The sequence below is a fragment of the Chaetura pelagica genome, unplaced genomic scaffold, assembly GCF_000747805.2.
Source record: "Chaetura pelagica isolate M959 unplaced genomic scaffold, ChaPel_1.0 scaffold3, whole genome shotgun sequence".
Taxonomy (NCBI): Eukaryota; Metazoa; Chordata; class Aves; order Apodiformes; family Apodidae; genus Chaetura; species Chaetura pelagica.
The window spans coordinates 2,903,764-2,922,268 of record NW_009952974.1 but is presented as its reverse complement, the minus strand read 5'-3'; positions in this window follow the sequence as shown (position 1 = coordinate 2,922,268).

Genomic DNA, 18,505 nt, shown 5'->3' with positions numbered 1-18,505 from the left:
TGGCGGGGGCGGAGGGGGGGGGCGGGGGAAGAGAATTTGCTTTATGGCTTTGACAGGAACTCCCATCATGGTATAATTATGGAAGTGAGAAGTCTGCGCATAATGAAGACCATATGCTGTGTTAAAACACACACGCACAAATATTAGGCCCCGTGAGGCCTGCGGGGGGATCAGGAAGGGGTGGTGGACCCAGCTCTCCCCCCAGAGCTCCTTTCAGATTTTCCAGCCACCCGGCTGTGACCAGGGCAGCAGGGATGTGGGGTGGCTGAGGAGCCCAGCACAGCTGAGCAGGGATGGTTTGGGGTGAAAAACATCCGGTTTCAGTAACATACTGAGTGGAAGGAAGAATCTAGATGCCAAAAAAGAAAAAAAAAAGCTTCACCCTGCGTTGCTGTAGACAGCCCCTGGGAGCTGGGTGTCCTTCAGCAGCAGTTTTCCTCTGGGTCCAGCTACAGTTTTTCCCTTTCAAACTACACCCTCGCTGGAAAGCATCTGCACACATCTGTGGAGGAGACCAGCCCTCCTCCTCGCCCGACCCAGCTGCGCTGGCAGGAGCAGCAGGAGCCACGCGACATCCCCGAGCAGCTCCTGGGCTGGGGAAGATGACTTTGGCGAGCACCAGGGCCACCCAGCTGGTGTTTGAAGTCCCCATGCCACCTCTCCATCACCCTGCCTGCTCTTTATAATGCAAAGCTTTCTTGGCTACGGCATATTAATCTCTCCTTTCCGGATCTCACATGTCTTCTGCTTCACATCTACCCCTTGCTCTTTTATGGGTCCTTTTGGCTTCTTTTGAGGCTGTTCCTCCCTTTGCAGGCCACACACTTGCAGAACTACCTTCTTCCCAGCTGACTTCTCTGGGTCTGTCCCCCTGCAAGCCCCCATGACACCCTCTGCCCCGCTCCACCAGCCTCCCAGTGCACACTCACCAGGGCACATTCAACCATCCACCACATCTCTCAGGAAGCCATTCCCCACTTTAACCCTCACAGGGATGGACACAAGCTGTGCTTCATCGGTCTTAAACCCACTTACAACATCCACCCCCACAGCTTTGTCCATCCTTTTCCCCCTCAACAGGACAGACTCTGACCTGAAGCAGATGACCCTGTTTTTCCCCCACTCTGGATCATTTTCTCTCAGTTAGGGGGGTCTTAGCTGAGAGCTCCAGATCAAACTGCCTGGCCCACACCATTTTGTTCTTCCAGGTGTTTTGCCAGCAAAAAGGGAGCTGTTGCTGTTGCATAGCAGGGTTGAAGGAGAGATCTGCAGGAGTTGCTGCTCTCCTTGCACAGCAGCACCAGCTGCAGGTCTGGCTGGGGTCAGCAGGGGAATGCAAGGGTATGGGAAAGCAAAACTCATTAGCTCAACAGAAGCTCTCCTTGCACCTAAGAAGGGAAGAAAAATGCACCCCTGCACCTCTACAGTAGAAAAGAAAGGTGACAGGAAAACTCCCCATTCCAAACGAATGGGGGATTATTCCAAACAGTTTCACTTGAACTGTCAACGTGCAGAAGAGGAGAGCCCATAAACTGCATTTGCCTTATTTTTCATACAACCTCTGCATAAAATACTTTCATTTACTTATACATAAACCATTGTGTCCCCTCCTAAAAAATGTGGCTGCTTTCCACCCCCCAAAGCTGCTGCTATAGATTCATTACAGACACGGGCTTTGGGAGCACAACTCAAGGGCAGTGTTAGAAGAGGTCACCCGCTCCAGAGGGCAAGAGCCTGCATTTCCCAAGCATGCAAAGGGGATCCACCAAGAGCACAGCACAGAAGGTGCCTGGATGAATGCTTCTGCCAAATGCATGCTCATTTTAGGATTTATTTGTCCTCCCCACTTTTATCAGTTTAATTTCCTCCTGAACGTTTCCAGTCTGCATCTGCTCTCAGGCAAAGCAAGGAGCATTCACTGTTGGGTTTAATTTTCTCCTACATACAAAACTGCTGCTCTAATTAAAAGTATCCCTCACCATAGTGGCCAAGAATGCTAACACTCACGGATCACCCTCCCCAGCACCCACTGCAAACCCTCCCCACTGCTGCCTGTGCTCCTGATGAGAAACAGACATGCCTGGAAGGGCCCATCCAGCTCAGCTCCGACACAGGGAATTCTCCAGGGCTTCTGCAAACTTTTACAGTGGGGTTTATGGGGGAGACCTGTCACACATAGGTGAACCACAGGTGCAGTGCAAGTGTCCTTCCTCCACCAGGGACAGCAGGGCAAAGACCGACCTCTTCTTTTCCCGGTGTCTGCTGCAATCCATGATTCCCGTCATGCACAGTGTGTCATTTCCCATGAGTACCTGCCTGTTTCTGCCATCTGCCATGATTTATAGAAAATGGGCAGTGATTAATAGCCCAGTCAGTGCCGAGTGAAGCCATTTTCTTTCATTTACCTGCTCCCTGACCTCCCTGCGCAGTCCCAGACAGGGGCTGGGAAAGTGTATTAATCATGCACTTAAAAAATATTTAAAAGGGGAGATTGGCCAGGATTCATGGAGTCATTTTCTACAGAGGGTGCAAGCTAATTGCCAGATAAAACAAATGGGATCTTTGAAATGGAAATGAGTCACTTGGAGGTAACTCAGTGTTTAGTCCTTGAGTCACACCCCAAGCCCACACTCCTCCTAGGTCTCCCTGTCACCTACCTGGGACCAAATCCAGTGGTGGCTGTGGCTCCCAGACACAAAGGATGGGGTACATCACACCAGCTCCACGTGCAGTCTGTCACCAGAGGGTTCTGTGCTCCCACCATACCATGGTGGTGGCTCCATGGCATGGTGCCAGAAGGGGACAGAGAGCTCATACCAGGCTCCTCCACCTGAAGAGATCCTGTAACAGAGGAAGAGTATTTAGGGAAAAGACTTTTATTTCCTAGCACATAAGCTGTATTCCTGAAGCATGTGAAAGTATTTGGTCCTTATCTGGGCCCACAATATGAAGAGGCAACAGAAGTGTTCCAGCCCACCTCTCCAGGTATAAAATGGCCTCTTCTCACTACTTTTGCCACCTCTGAGTGACAAGACCAGCCCTAGGGCTCCTCATGCCCCAGGAGGGCCCGATAACTTTATGGAGGTGAGCATCAGCATCTCTTGCTCCCCCAGTCCCAGGACATGAGCCCCTCTTTGCCTCTGCCGTCCGTGGCACATTGCCATGATGCCATCATCTGGAGTGGCACCCTGCTCTGCTGCAGTTCTCATCTGACATTTGTTCCTTGTGCTACATCCCCGGGTGGCACCGTGGGCATCATGTCCTGTGGGGCTCTGCGTGGCCTCCTGGAAAATGCCACTCTGCAGTGAGGCCCTAAGGACAACCAGGGTTGAAAGCAATAAAATGAAAAACTCCTGTCAAGCCAAACAAAATTATTGAGTTATTCTCACTCACCAGAGACCAAAGCTTTGTTGACAACTTAATTAACTGTGTTTGTAATGAATTTTTGGCCACATGCAACAGACTAATTATCAAAGCGAACCTTAATCTCTTTCTAGTACATCAAAGTATTGGGAGCACAAACTATTTACATGACTCTCAGATAAAATCCTTTGCACTAATTCTAACATAATTAAAATTATGTAGGGGCTAAGGCAATTATGCATGGTGCTTATATGGCATGACAATGTAATACAAGCCTGTGATTTTTTTCACCTTTAGTCAATCAGCAAAGTTCTCAAATGTGCATAACTTCTGCTAAGTGCATTTTCAAACAAGAGAAAACAGCACCACATTTAAGCTCCATTAAGGCATTTCAAACTGCCCACCAAGGCCAGGTTTGACACAAGAACTTTCATTATTTGTATTATCTGAGCTTTTCCCAGCAATAACTAGATATGAGAAAAATTGGTGATTTTTAAATGGTCTTTCCAGCTGTTTCTGTGCGACCAGTGATGGTTTTCTTTTTCTTTCCCTCAAAGCGTTAAAGTGAGTTGGATGACTGAGAAGCCAAGACTGTGACAATCCATCCTTTCCTAAGGGATACCCCTCCCATGAAAAGGGTGCATGATAGGGAGAGAGAGAAGAGCAGGAGAGGGGGAAGCTTCCTGGGGTGAGCTCTGGCATGACACCTCTTTGCTCTGGAGTGGGGGCACACTGTGACACAAGGCTGGCACCTCTAGCGTGGGAGGTTGCAATGCCTGAACATCTCTCAAAAGCCTCAGAGATGAAAGGGGATCACAGACCATCCCTGTTAGATCCATCTCCTCTGCCTGGACCTGCACGAGTGGCTGTCCCAGCTGTCCCCATGGCTGTATGGACTGCCTGGCCACAGCAAGCTCGGTCCCAGCTGCACGTGTCACCAAGGAATTGCCTGCAGTTCAGCTCCCCAGCTAAACCTGAGCATGAGAAAATGACCAACAGGCAAGGTCATTCCCAGGTCCCACCTGCCATCTGTGCTGGGAGTCACTTTTGCTGTCACAGGAAGTGACCTATTTTCAGGGAGCAGGTCCTGGAGATGTCACTCTGCATCCCCCACTGCATCATCCTGTCCCTGTGACCAGCACACCTGTGACCCAGGGCCTTGTGATGCGGGCCAAGCAGAGTCTGTGATGACCCAGATAATCGTTCAGCTGGTGAGCTGGGAAGGCAAGTTATCTGGGTGCAAAATTAAAAAAAATAAAATAAAATAAAATAAAATAAAATAAAATAAAATAAAATAAAATAAAATAAAATAAAATAAAATAAAATAAAATAAAATAAAATAAAATAAAATAAAATAAAATAAAATAAAATAAAATAAAATAAAATAAAATAAAATAAAATAAAATAAAATAAAATAAAATAAAATAAAATAAAATAAAATGCTGTCTTAGATCTGTCATCAAACTGCAGAGATACGGCTTCAGATGTCCCCAGTTTGTTGCTTAATGTAGGACCAAATGTTCTTCCACATGTCTGCCTGATGGTATTCATAATGAGTTTCCTGCACTGGAGATGACACCTTGTCCCTCCATGCTAGCACTCCCATTAGAAAGTTGTAACTCTTCCTTGCTGGTGTTTGAGCTTCATTTCCTGTCCACCAGTGATGGGTCGAGCACAAAACCTCCATGGGTGCAGCAGCCTTGTCCCTCCCAGGATGTTCATCCAGTGCCTGATCCCCATTCCAACCCACAATGAGGAGGGTCTCCTCTGTGTGGGTTGTACTAGGCTGGAGCCTTCAGCAACTGTTTAAAACTGCCCCTTCTTGCCAAAGCACAGAGCTCAGCTCCCTCCTTGCCTGCCACAGCAGGTAACCCAGCAGCAAAGCTACTGGGGCTCATGCTGCACCCCTGACCAGTGGCTGAGGCTGTGAGGAGCACCCGGTCCCAACACTGTCACTGACACAGATATCAAGGCATATGTTCCTGTTTTTCCAGATACTGAAATCAGCTCCTTTTGTGGCCTTTGGAGACATTTGTCAGGCTGCCTTCCAACAGATTTCTGCCTAGGTTTGACTTCAGTAATCAAATCATTTCTTGACACAAAACACCAAGGACTCGGTGGAGGTACAAGGCTGGAGAGCAGGGACATGCCAAGCAGCTCCAAGGGGCTGCCCAGAGGTGCTCCCACAGACACACAGCTTCACAGAATCTTAGGGATTGGAGGGGATCTCGAAAGATCATTTAGTCCAACCCCCCTGCCAGAGCAGGGTCACCTAGAGCACATCACACAGGAACTTGTCCAGGTGGGTTTTGAATGTCTCCAACAAAGGAGACTCCACAACCTCTTCAAGGAATCTGTTGGGCTTTCAGCTTGATCTACAAAGCTTATAAAATTAACAGGTAACTTTGGAACAACAACAGCAACTCCTCCTCCTCCCAACCCTAGTTTCCCCAGTATTGCTGCAGTGCTGGTGGGGCCGCAGCTACAAGCCCGGTCTTGACTGGTGGTCTTGCCCCCAACTGTGTAGGCATGGTCACCCCAGAAAAGCACGTTTGGACAGGACTTGGTGGAAACCCAGGCACATGCCACCATAGGAGTGCCCAGCTCCTCTCAACTGGGCTGATATCACTCCAAAAAGCTTTATACCTGTGGTTCATGATGGTTGGGGCACAACCAGGAGTTTTCCTACATTTCAGGCTTTCACATCAATCACAAACCACTCTGGAGCCAGACCAGAGTTTCATTTTCTGACTGGACCAGACCTCTGATTTCATATTTCCTAAGGTTCCTTTCTCTACAAAGCACAGAGCATCAGACTAAACAGAGACACAGATCTAAGAGGTGGATAAATGAGCAGAGAAGAGGCTTTCAGGGGATAATAGTTTTGCTACTCCTCAGTCTCAGAAGGCAGATTGCTGTGAAGACTTTATGCTCAGTTTCCCACCAAGACAGATGAGGAACTCCTCATGGGTTGAAATGCTCTACAATCAGCTCTCTTACTGGTACCAGTATCAGCCAGTGCTGGTCTACACAAGACAGCTAACTATGCCAAGGAAAAAGAGCAATATCATATCTCAAGGTCCTCAAAAGGTGAATGAGCTATAGAGAGACTAGACTGGTTGCTTCCAGAGCAGAGTTCAGGTGTTAACCTGGACTCACTTAGAAGACAAGCGCTACTCTTTAGTCACAAGAAACTAACCAGTTAACTGCCCTGAGGCATCTGAGGGATAGAATGGAAGGAAGCCTGATCATTAAATCTGTGTGCAGGGAAAGGCTGTAAGATCCTTTCCTCCCTCCTACCTCTCTGGCCAAACAGTTTTGGCATTTGTTCAGCATTTGAGTGGATGAAGTTAGATGAATCCAAGTCCAAACATTCGCAGGCTCCTGTGCAGTGCTGCTCCTTAGTGCCTGGTTGCCTAAAAGGCAACTCCCACGTTCCTCAAGTTTCTGAGCAGCTTGAGGTTTTGGGATTTATTTTTTTTAAGCCTTCAAAGCTCCTGCAGGATTAGGGCTCGTTTTAACCTGTGGCAGAACAAACAGATGTTTTAAGAGCTGGAAAGATTTTAGGGGCTCTTTGTCCTTGGCCTCTGAGCAGAGGCCAGGACCTTTGTGCTGCTGTCACCTTCCAGCCAGAGCAGAGGTGCTAGGGCTGCTCTCTAGAGGCAGCTTGCAGAGAAAGCAGAGGAGCCGCGTGCAGATGCTACTTACATCTGGAGCAGCCGAGATAACCCACAGCTGGGGAGGCAGGCAAGCTTTTGGGGTGCAAGGAAAAACTGTAAACATTAGCTAGAGGAGTGGGGCAGGCCTGAGACTGGCACAAATCCACTCAGGTTGCTCTCAACTAGCATCATAGAATCGTTAAGGCTGGAAAAGACCTCTAAGATCATCAAGCCCAACAATCAAACCAACACCACCATGCCAAATAAAACACATGTCCTGAAGTGCCATGTCTACATGTCTTTTGAACACCCCCAGGGATGGTGACTCCACCACTTCCCTAGGCAGCCAGTTCCAATGTTTGACCACTCTTTCAGTAAAGAATTTTTTCCTAATATCCAATCTAACTGGCATACTCTTTTCCATTAGTTATCCAAAGGAATTTGTGATATCTGTTCAATGCACTAGATATTGCTGCTTGCAAAAGGAATGCTCTGGATGTCTTTAGTGTGATGCTTGAGCAGCGCCACATTTTTTAATTATTTCTTTTTTAATCCTGACAAAACACTTTTAAGATTAGGAAATATTAACCTCATTTTAGTGATGGAAACAAAGACAAGCAAGCTAACTTTAACGGTGTTTTAGTACTAGCATAAAGAAAGTTTCCAGCATTGGTGGACAAGGTGCATGGAGCACACCTTTGCATTTTAAGAAAATGAAATAAAATCAAAACATCGTGCAGAGCATGAGGAAGGTCAGTTTTAAAAAGTAGTTTTGTAACCTTTTCATCATTACCTTTTTAAGTTCTGAATACTAGGAGCTGGGAATTAAACAGAGTACTGAAATTCTCCAACTATCTAGCAGGGAAGCAATCTGAAGACTTGAGAGAAGGACTTGTAAGAAAATTAAATTCAGAAAACATATTTTCAATGAACACTTTTGGCCTTTTCTCAGAGCAAAATAATAACACCACATTCTTCCCAAATTATCACTCCCATCATCCTGAAAAAGATGAGATTTGGCTATTTGACTAAAAACTACAAGATAGCGCTTTGGGGGAGTGTCTGATTCCAGCCTCCCCCCAGACCAGCCCCGCCCCTGCCAGCAGCTGTCCCCTTTTGAGGCCATGCACAGAGAAAAGAGCTCAAGGTGGGCTTCCATCATGGGATGAGCCAGCCACTGCATTCCTAGGTCCTGAGCAAATTTCCAAGGCAGCATCCAAAGGCTCTGAGGGTGCCCTGCACCTCCAGTCTTCCTCACAGCCACCAAACGGCTGCCAGCATCAAAAACTGCCACTGGGCTGTGAGGGAACTTGACTAGTGGGAACAAGAATCATAGAATAGGAACAGAATCGTTTTGGTTGGAAAAGGCCTTTAAGATAGTCAAGTCCAACCATTAACCCAGCACTGCCAAGTCCACCACTAAACCATGTCCCTAAGCACCACACCTATATGTCTTTTAAATACCTCCAGGGATGGTGACTACACCACTGCCCTGGGCAGCCTTTTGCAGGGCATAACAACCCTTTCAATGAAGAAATTTTTCCAAATATCCAATCTAAACCTTCCCTTCTAAAGCCATTTCCTCTTGTTCTATCACTTGTAACTCAGGAGAAGAGACCAACACTTTTTCCTTCCAGATGAATCAGGGCAGAAACATTTTTTTTCCTGGTGCGTAACACAAAAAAAAATCAGTCTTTAATGACAACTCCTTAAACTTGTCATCTAAGCCTAATGTTTATTCCAGAGAGGAAAAGGCACCAGCTCAGAGCCTGCGGTCCCACTTTGGGATGTGCAGAGCAACAGCAGATGGAGCTGCAAGACCAGGAGTGAGGGCTGGGAGTGCCTGGTACAGCTCCTCCCTGCTCAGGAGGGAAAGAAACATTTGGTTTTGAAGCGAAGCTGGAAAGTCTCGGCTCATTGTGGCCTTTTGAAGCTCCCTCTCCCTGCCACAAATTAAGAACAGGAAATGTTTGTTTCAAATCCAGAGGAGAAAGGCTGGGAAGAAGCAGAGCCTGCTGGTTTTTACAGAGGAGAGGGATCCTCTGAGCTTGAGATATGGTGTTCAGCTCCTGGCCCCACTGCCACCACAGACTTCCTGTGCAGCCTTGCCCACATCACTCAGGGAGACACCTGAAATGGCCTTCCACCATTTTCCAGGGAAGTCAGGCAAATGCCATACAAATAGACACTGAAGTATCCCTCAGTCCTTGCCCACCCCTTTCCTGTCGAAGCCCCCTGAAATACCTTCCATCCTAAAGCCCCCTGCAAAAGCTTTTCGTGGTTACTAATATTCTGCTGCTCTTAGCCACAGTTTATCCAGGGCTTTTTGGTATTTGCAGGGCTGCCTTCCAGGGCAAAGCTGGTGCTTGCCATTCCTGAGCCACAGGACCAGCCAGCCAGTGCTGGCCCCAAAGGTGGTGCTTTACACGTATCATTCTGATAGGTTATAAAACTCCTTTATGAAGTCAGCAATTACAATTAACGTAAATTTTATGGATGTACAATGTTCTTTGGTGTTTGGGCCACAGGAAGGAATAAGGAGAGAGACACTGATGCAAAGATGCCTGAGCCAGCAAGGCCAGGCTGACCCTGAGACAGTCAGGGGGCTGATCCAGCTCCCCACCACACACTCAATGTACCAGTGCCACAGGTTGGGAGAGATTTTATAGAAGAAATAAAGCAATAACTAAAGTGTGATAAGCCCACATGCAGCCACACTTGGCTTAATTTTTAACTGTGAGGGTGACAACCACCCATCAGAACAACTTCCACAAGGAGTGAGAGGACTTGTCATCCTCAACAGATCAGATCCATATCCTCCTGTGGGGTTTCTCAGGAGTGGCAAAGTAACTTTCTGGGGCAGGCTTGGCTGACATCCCAGCAACTGACATTGCCATACTCGGAGAAGTTTTAAAATAAACATATTTAGAGACAAACTACATTCATGCAGTTAGATTAAACTTACTGCTTTGCAATGCAGTTGCTTGCACACTATGCTGAGCTGTTTTAAGAGTCTGCACCAGTGCTCAGCACAGGACTGGACCTCACACTGAACTATGAGCAGCAGCCCTACAGACCCTGAGAAGTTTGGATAAAGCTGTTCTGCAGGCCAGATCCAGCTTATCCCAATTATAATCTAATTTATGGACTTAGGGCAGCTGAAACAGGAGGAGTTTTTGGCTCCAGGCACATGGGAGCCAACACATGACTGCAATGGCTCCCCCTTGCTTTCACATTTCTGGAGTGCTTCTGGGACATGGTAGCAGCAAGGAATGAACTATTTGCTCCACAAGCATAACCACAGCCTGACATTGCACAAAACACACAGGAACAAAAATAAAGGCATGTTCTAACCATGTTGCAGCTATTGTTCTGTAGCAGGGTTTTCATCTCATGGCAGTTTCTGAGGGAGTTTATGTCTTTGTGGTTTCTTGCATTTGGGGGTAAGAAAAGATCAAAGTACAACACCCTGAGATCTGGCCTGGGCAACACTGTGCCCAGATCACTCTGTGGCATTGCAGCCTGCAGAACAGGCTTTCACAAGGCAAGATGCATGAACCTGGGGCTGGCAGTGACACCACAGGACTGAGCAGCAGGATGAGGTGGGTAGTGGCATCTGAGTCCCCACATGAGGTGGGGTGGCTTTGTCTGGGGTAAGGCCAGCACAGTGCCCTATAAAGCCTGTCCTTTGATACGACTTCTCCTCTGCATGGTGGTACCACCTGCCCTGGGACACACAGTTCCTTCACACTCCAGCACAGCTCCTGCTTGCCAAGAGAGATCAAAGAATTTCCTTGAAGGAAAACAACATAGGAGCTCATGGGCAGGCAGAGCAGACACCCTGCAGTGCCCTGCCCACTTCTGCAGCCTGTTCAAGTCGCAGGCATCCAATGCCTGTGCTTCCAGCACTGGGCAGGTGACCACAGTGACCAGCTTCTCAGCCTTATGAGGCAGGGAACACAACACATGGGCTTAGGCAGAGGAGGTGCAAGCCTCAAGCTACTCCCAGCAAACACATCTGCTTGCCCAACTGCTCTGTGCTCACCTAAAAGCCTTACAAACCCTGCAAAACCCCAAGCAACCTCAACTAAGATCAAATTGAGCCCTGATTAAAGCAGGGAGTTTGACCAGAGACCTCCCAAGGTCCTTCCAGCCTGACTTCCTCCATGATGCTACCTTTGTGCACCATGGAAGGCCATTCCAGGCCACCACCATCTCTTTCTATATATCTCCCATAGAGGTTAAACCACCCAGTGTTCCAAGCTCTAATGCAGAGGCTCTGCAGACAGATTTCCCCTGGTATTTAACTTAACCCTTCTGCTGACCCAGCTGGTAAAGATCATTGCCTGAGCTGGCACAGGATATAGAAGAGCCCATGCATCACAGCTGACTCAAGCCCAGCCCTCCCAGGATGCCTCCTCTCAGTTGTGTCACACCAGCAGAACAACCCTAAATCTCCCACCAGCTTTTTGCTACAATTGGCCAAGCTGATGCAGAAGGCCCAGGGCTTAGGCACCTCAGCCCCTGTTAAATTTGGAAGGAAATAGACATCAAAACCCTTCCCACGGCAGCCTCAAGAGGCAAAGCAGAACTTTGACCCTGGGAACTTTGATCACCTTGGTAAATAACCAGGCAGGGTTTGGGAGACTGGAGAAAGACTCCTCTAACCTGGCCTGCCCATAACATTAAAGAATAGGCTGTACATTTAATAACTTTGCATGTTTTATGACATTATTGTCTGTAAACCTTCTTAGTTTCCTTAGTAATCAGAAAACCGACTCCTTTAACAGAAAACACAGTGTACTCACCACGAGAGCAGAGAATGAAAATCAGTCTTTCCTATGCAAATACTTCAATTATGATCAAACATAAACACAGAAAAAAGGTCAAGTTCCCAAAAGGATGTATGTTTACATTATAAATAAGGAACTGGGAAACAGGAACAATATGACAGTTTTACTGCTTCAGGGCCATGAGTCGCTAAGGTAAATGGCAGTTTCACAAGGGGGCTTGAGGTGTGGCAAACTCCCAGTGAGGGCACTATGCTTGGGGTTTTTATAGTGGAAAATGGGAAAAAGGCTTATTTTTTTCTACAAAACCATGAGGCTGACCCAGGGAAGCAGGGTTTCCTGTTTGGCGTTGGGCCTCAGTGTCTGCTTAGTTTACCTGAAATCAGCACCAAAAAATCAGAAGAAAGCAGAATTTGTCACCCAGACACTTCACTGATGATAAAATAGTATCTGAGTCCAAATGCCCATGGGTGAGGAACACATCCATTTCTTTTAATTATTTCATAATTAATTTTTGGTTCCAGTCATGGATTGTTAGTACAGGCTGGCTGTAAGACATTGGAGCTTTTCTGGAGTAACAAAATCAAAACCACTAAATATTTTACTACTTATAAGTAATCTGTTACAGGCAAGTAATGCAGTCCTACTATAGCTTTGAATTAATGTATAACTTAAATAATTGCTAGCCTAAGTGCCATTGTGTTGGTTTACATCCGGGAAGGCTTCAGGCAAAAGCAGGGCCTGATGCAGATGGTTTAATAAAACAATACAATGAAAGAGAGCCTAACACAAGAAGGAAAATGAGCCTAGCATAGGGAAATATAAATATAAGACAGGAAATATATAAGGAAATATCAGTACAAGATAGTTTGCTGTAAGGGAAGACAGAAATTTCCCACTGTCATCTCCTGTGAGGTGCCTCAATTTTTTAGGGCTGCAGGCTGAGCCCACAATGTGGCTCCTAACTCCCACTTGCAGGAAGAGGTCAAGGCTGGAGATGATCTGCCATGAACACCATCCAGGTATGAAACATTCAGCTCAAGAAACATTAAAATGAGGCTGGGAGTGCCCAGTAATGAGCTGTGACTGCTCCAGCACTCTGAATGCAAGAATGCCACTCTCCTGTAAACACCCGTGTTTACTCTGATGCACCTGCTTGGAAAGGATGCTCCCAGAGAGCAGTACTCAGTCTCCCACTGGCCCATCAGCCATGCACAGCTTCTCAAGAAAAAAAAAAAAGACAAAAAAACCCCAACCAAACAAAAAAACTGGTGGAGAGATTTTTCAGGAATTCCTTGCCCTTTCCATTTTAAATTGGAAAATTGGATGCTCAAAACCTCAGTTACCTCTTCTCAACCCCTACATTATCATACCTTGAAATTTACAATTAACAATTTCAGGCAAAAAGGCATTCAGCTACACATCCAAGAGAAAAAAATTAACAGTAAGAAGTCACATCCATGCAGTTTTGGTGGAGTCAATGTTGAGATTGGGCATATGCCTTCACTCCAGCCACGTACTGAGTGCTGAAGGCCAGGTACCAATTTCCCTCATTTTCAGAGGTGCAGAACAGTTTCAGCTCCCACTGAGATGCCAAGGATAGTTGGGGGGGGAAGGACTATCTTTGTAACAAGACAAACCCACGGACAGCAAACTAGATTCCCCAAAACTGTCTTGCATAAGAGCTCCCAACTCCCCATTGGAGCCACACAGAGCTTCAGAAAAGTTTCAGCAGAGCTTAGCTTGGGTTTTCCCTAGTCGGGAAATAAAACTTTGTATTGATCTCAAAAGAGATCTTTGTTATGAGGAGACAGTCAAAGCTATTGAATGCAGGACTTCACTACTTTATTTGCCTTTCTACTTCAGCCAAAATTTGAATCACTTTTGTGTCTGCAGCAGAGGATTTCAGCTACTTCCCTAGCAAATTTGTCAAAATTTATGAGATGCAATTGAAAAGTAATGCAAGAACCTGGAGTATCATTAACCCCAAACCCCTCTTGATCATTAGCAACCATTTCTACATAAAGAGCATCATGCCAGCAAACTCAGAACAAAGAGGAGATGCACCTTTGCTTTTCAAAAGAGAGGAGAACACCACGTTACACGCAAGTCAAGTTTGATCTGAACAAGACCTCCACCAAGAAAAGTAGAATGAGCTGCAGATGCTAACAAAATAACACAATTTCTAGGACACACAGGAGGGCATAAATTATTCTGGAAATCACTACATCTACTACCTAGAAGTCTCTGAGCTTATGCTGCAAGAAGAGAATTGACCAGCACTACCAGAGAAAAGTTGTACCTGTGATGTCTTCTCCTGAGGAAAGCAGATGGAGCTGCCACTGCCCTCCTGCTGACCTCCACAGACACTAGGAACTGTGTGGCAAAACACCTCCCAGGGTACACTGAGATAACCTGCCCAGCCTGCCCTGTCCACCAGCTGGTAGGCTGACAGCTCCTATGGTTCAGCATGAATTGCAAAGCATAACACATAGGCATTACACAACTTGTTTTATCAGTGCATTATCAAAGTATTTTCCAAGCACCTTTGCAACCACTTTACAGATGGAAAAAAATGAGAGATGGAGAATCCAAGAACCTTCACTTCACTTCTGACATCCTAAGTCAGATATACTCACTGATTTCAGTATTTTTGGGGGAAAAACCCACATGGGGAAAAAACATACATACTAGTTACATACATTTGTACAAGTGACAGAAGAAATCCACATCAGTTGGTGCCTCTAACTCTTTAATTAACTCCCCTGCCCCAAATCAATCAGGACAATCAGCAGATTTCCAATTTACTAAAATCACATTAACTATAACAAACTTTCCTGAGCATTTCCAAAGCTGGATATAATTTCCACTTCCAAACAAGTGCAACAAGTTATACTGCACCTCCCGCCTAAGACCGAGCTTCTGGCAGCATTAGCTTTTTACCTGCCCTAGATAGTCAAGACATTTTAAGCTAGAGGAGAGCTATAAGGATGATTAGGGACTTGACCATCTCTCCTATGAGGAAAGGCTGAGAGAACTGGGGCTGTTTAGTCTTAAGAAGAGAAGGCTGAGAGGGGATCTTATTCATGTCTACAAATAGACCTGAGTGTGGGTGTCAAGAGGAAGGGGCCAGACTCTTTCAGTGGTGCCCAGTAACAGGACAAGAAACAATGGGTACAATCTAGAACATAAAAAGTTCTGTCTCAACGTAAGGAGAAACTTCTTTACTGTGAGGGTGACAGAGCACTGGAACAGGCTGCCCAGAGGGGTTGTGGAGTCTCCTTCTCTGGAGACTTTCAAGACCGGCCTGGACATGTTCCTGCATGATGTGCTCTGGGTGACCCTGCTCTGGTAGGGGGGTTGGATTAGATGATCTCTAGAGGTCCTGTCCAACCCCTAGGATTCTGTGATTCTAAGATTTGTCCCAGATATGTCTCTGCTACCAAATGCACAACCGGGTTGTAACTTAAAGCACCTGCAAAAGCAAAAATCCAGAGAGTCCCAGGCCCGAGGCTCAGGGGAGGCCCCCTCTCCCCTGTTAACACACACAGCTGAGATTTCAGCTCTGCCAGCAGCTGCATTTGGCACATAGAATCAAACTGGTTCTTTGCTCAGATGCAAATTTTCAGGAAGGGCGGGAGCACACACAGTATGATTCATTGGAATGTGGAGTGGTGGTAGGGACCTTCAAACACAAGGAAACCCAAGCCTTGAAAATACCCAGAGGAAGAAAAGGGATGGCCTGAGGGGCTGAGTAATAAAGTGCTTTTTCTTCTAAGAGGCTTAAGGAGAACAAACAGTGAGACAGAGATGAACAGCCTTGCTCCAGCAGAAACAGGGAGTAGGGAATGTTTTCCAAGGGAAAAGACCCACTAATAAATTCAAAGCAAGATTCAGCAAGAATGTAGGAGCAGGATCTAGGTGACTGAGACAAATTATAGGGGAAATTTGAATTAGATTCTCTTTTCCTCTTCTCCTCTTCTACATGTTACCTAACGCTGCTGTGCAGCCTTTGACAGCTGCAATCCCAGATTCCTAGAGGTGGCTGCACAGCAGCAGGGTGGATGTGTGCACACAGCACATTAAATGCATAGCTCTCCCAACACAGTCTCTGTACATTAACCACCGACCCAGGCTGGCTGCAGACACACATCTGTGCAACACTCAGTGCCAGTGCTGCACAACCATTTTAGAAGGTTGAGTGAAGAAAAGCACAGATGTTTTCCAAAATCCTGCAGGACATTTTCACTGTTACCAACAGCTGGGCAGGCTTTTGCATGGTAACTTCACAGCAGACAGTAACACAGAAAAAAAGGAAGAGCTGGGGCCTGAGCTGAGCTGCCAGCATTCCAGCAAGAAATGTTATTTCAATAAGGAACACAAATGCAGATGCAATTTCTGGGCAGAACACAACCCTTCCCCACCAATTCTTCATATGTGACTTGAGCTTTCTACCATCTCTCCCATAATACATGAATTTATTTGTGTATGTGATTTTTACTGCAGTCACAGTATTCTCAGCCACGGGGTTTCAGGAAAAAAAGGAACTGAAGGTTTCAGTGGCTCTTGTACCCAAGCCTCCCGGTCTGATTGCAGTCACTTGGTTTCCACATGTAGCAGGAAGTCTGTAGCCCATGGTGGGCCCTCCACCATCCAGAGCAGTGGAGGTGCTGGCATCGGGACCCAACTGGGAAGCTCAGGAGGAGGAACCTGTTGCACGTGCATTCTAGCCGCAGGTGCTTACAAGCAGCACAGCTATTCTGCAAATGCTAATGTTGTTTTCACACACTCTGCCTCTCTCCATCAAAAACACACAGGCTTGCCAAGATCAATGTGTTTGCTGGAATGAACCAAGACCTGAGAAAACTTCCCTTCAGCCACACAACACCAGTAGAGCCAAAGTGACCCCTCTCGACCAGGTTTCAGAGGAATGTGCAATGTTCTGCCACATCATTTGAACAAGTTTGCTTCAAGAGGTGTGCTGAGGAGGGAGGGGCAGTTACCAATGGGCTTAGCTCATTCCATGCAGACGTGTCATTAAAAAGTGAAAACCAAAGTATATCTCACAGTGCCACATATTGACACAGCAATTTCAAAAGCTCTGCAGCTGTACCCTTGGAAAAAACATCACCAGAGGAGCAAATGTACTTTGAGCCTGTGTAAATCTGTATTGCCACATTACCACAGCTTCTTTCCACCTGAGAAAAGCACATCATTGCAAGTCAGTGTAAAACAAAGCCTTATGTTTGTTTCTTTTTTGTAATTAAGTCTGTCTTGCAACCAGACAAGAGAAACTGGAGATTGGCCAGATCTGCGGGAGAGTAACACCAGGAACTCAGAGCTACACAGTGCCCCTGGAAGTCACTCTTTCCGTCTCTCTGCTTTTCTTTCCTCCTCTTCCTCAACTGCTCTCAGTCAGGTCCATATACACAAAATCTTAATGCAAATAATCATTGTTTTAGCCTATATATTGTGCTAGAACCTAGGAATCCTCCCCATCACAACCAGTGTCCTCACTAGGATAGGTGCTGTGGAAATGTGGAAGCACAAACTAGTTCCTGACCACTTCTGAGATAAAAGCTATTCAACAGGAAAAGTTCTGGAGAGCCAGCTCATTTCCTAGGGAAAACAGTCAGAAATAATGTGTATTCCTTATCTCTAATCCAGGAGATCCACAGCCAGAGCATATAGGTCCATTCAGCAGAGCTGCTTTTCTGGTCACTCCACATCTCTCTGAGATTTGGTCCAAAGTGCTTCTACTCTCTGTTTTAATTGAGGAAAATGCAGAGAGAGCCTCAGGCTCCATTTGTACTAACCTACAAAACAATTTAGTTATAGTTTAACTTCTGCTTGAAAACGAGGTCAAGAGGTGAAGCCTACTAGCCAAGGAAAAGTCCTGCAGCAGGCATGTGGTTATTGGGTGCACTACATAAAATCACCTATGCCATCTCTGAGCATGAACTTATGATTCATCACGTGCAGAAGCCTTTGGAAACTGTTGAATACAACTATTTTCCCCAGAAATACCAGCTGAATTGGGGAAGAATGTGAAGACTTTTTCTTGTGCTTTCTCCCACTAGATGGGGTACTGGGCAGCCCCTACTTTGTCCCCAAAGAAGCCCAAGTAGTAAGTCAAACCTTGCAATAATCTGTATGTGCTCAGCTCAAAGTTACTGAATGTTTTCACTCTACCGGGGCTGCTGAGACTCTAAAAAGCTTCTCAGAAATCCAAGACAGAACATTACAAACTGACATCCCTCTCCCCCTTCTCTACAAGCACTGAAAGCTGTTGCTGCACACAGGTCCCAGGAAGTGTTACTCACCTTGAAACACACAGAAGACATCAGACAAGTAAGAGAAGAAACCCTGAGGCACCTGCTGTTGTGAATCTTGTCTCACTAATGGGGAAAGGCACCACAAGTGACTTCCTAAAGTAGGGGACTGTCCAGAGTACACTTGCAATGCAAGTGACCCACGAAAAAGCAGATGCGGTGGTCCTTTTGCAGGTTGCCTTCCAGCAAGGGACACATGTTCTCCTCATTCAGCTATAGCCAAGGGATGGAACATCGAAATTCCTGAGGCTGTAAGGTTCCTCTTTTATCTGATCTCACACTCCCATCACCTTGGTATCTTAGCACAATCTGAAGCTTTTCTAAGTAAACATTTCCACAGAGCAGCACTGGTATGTGCTAA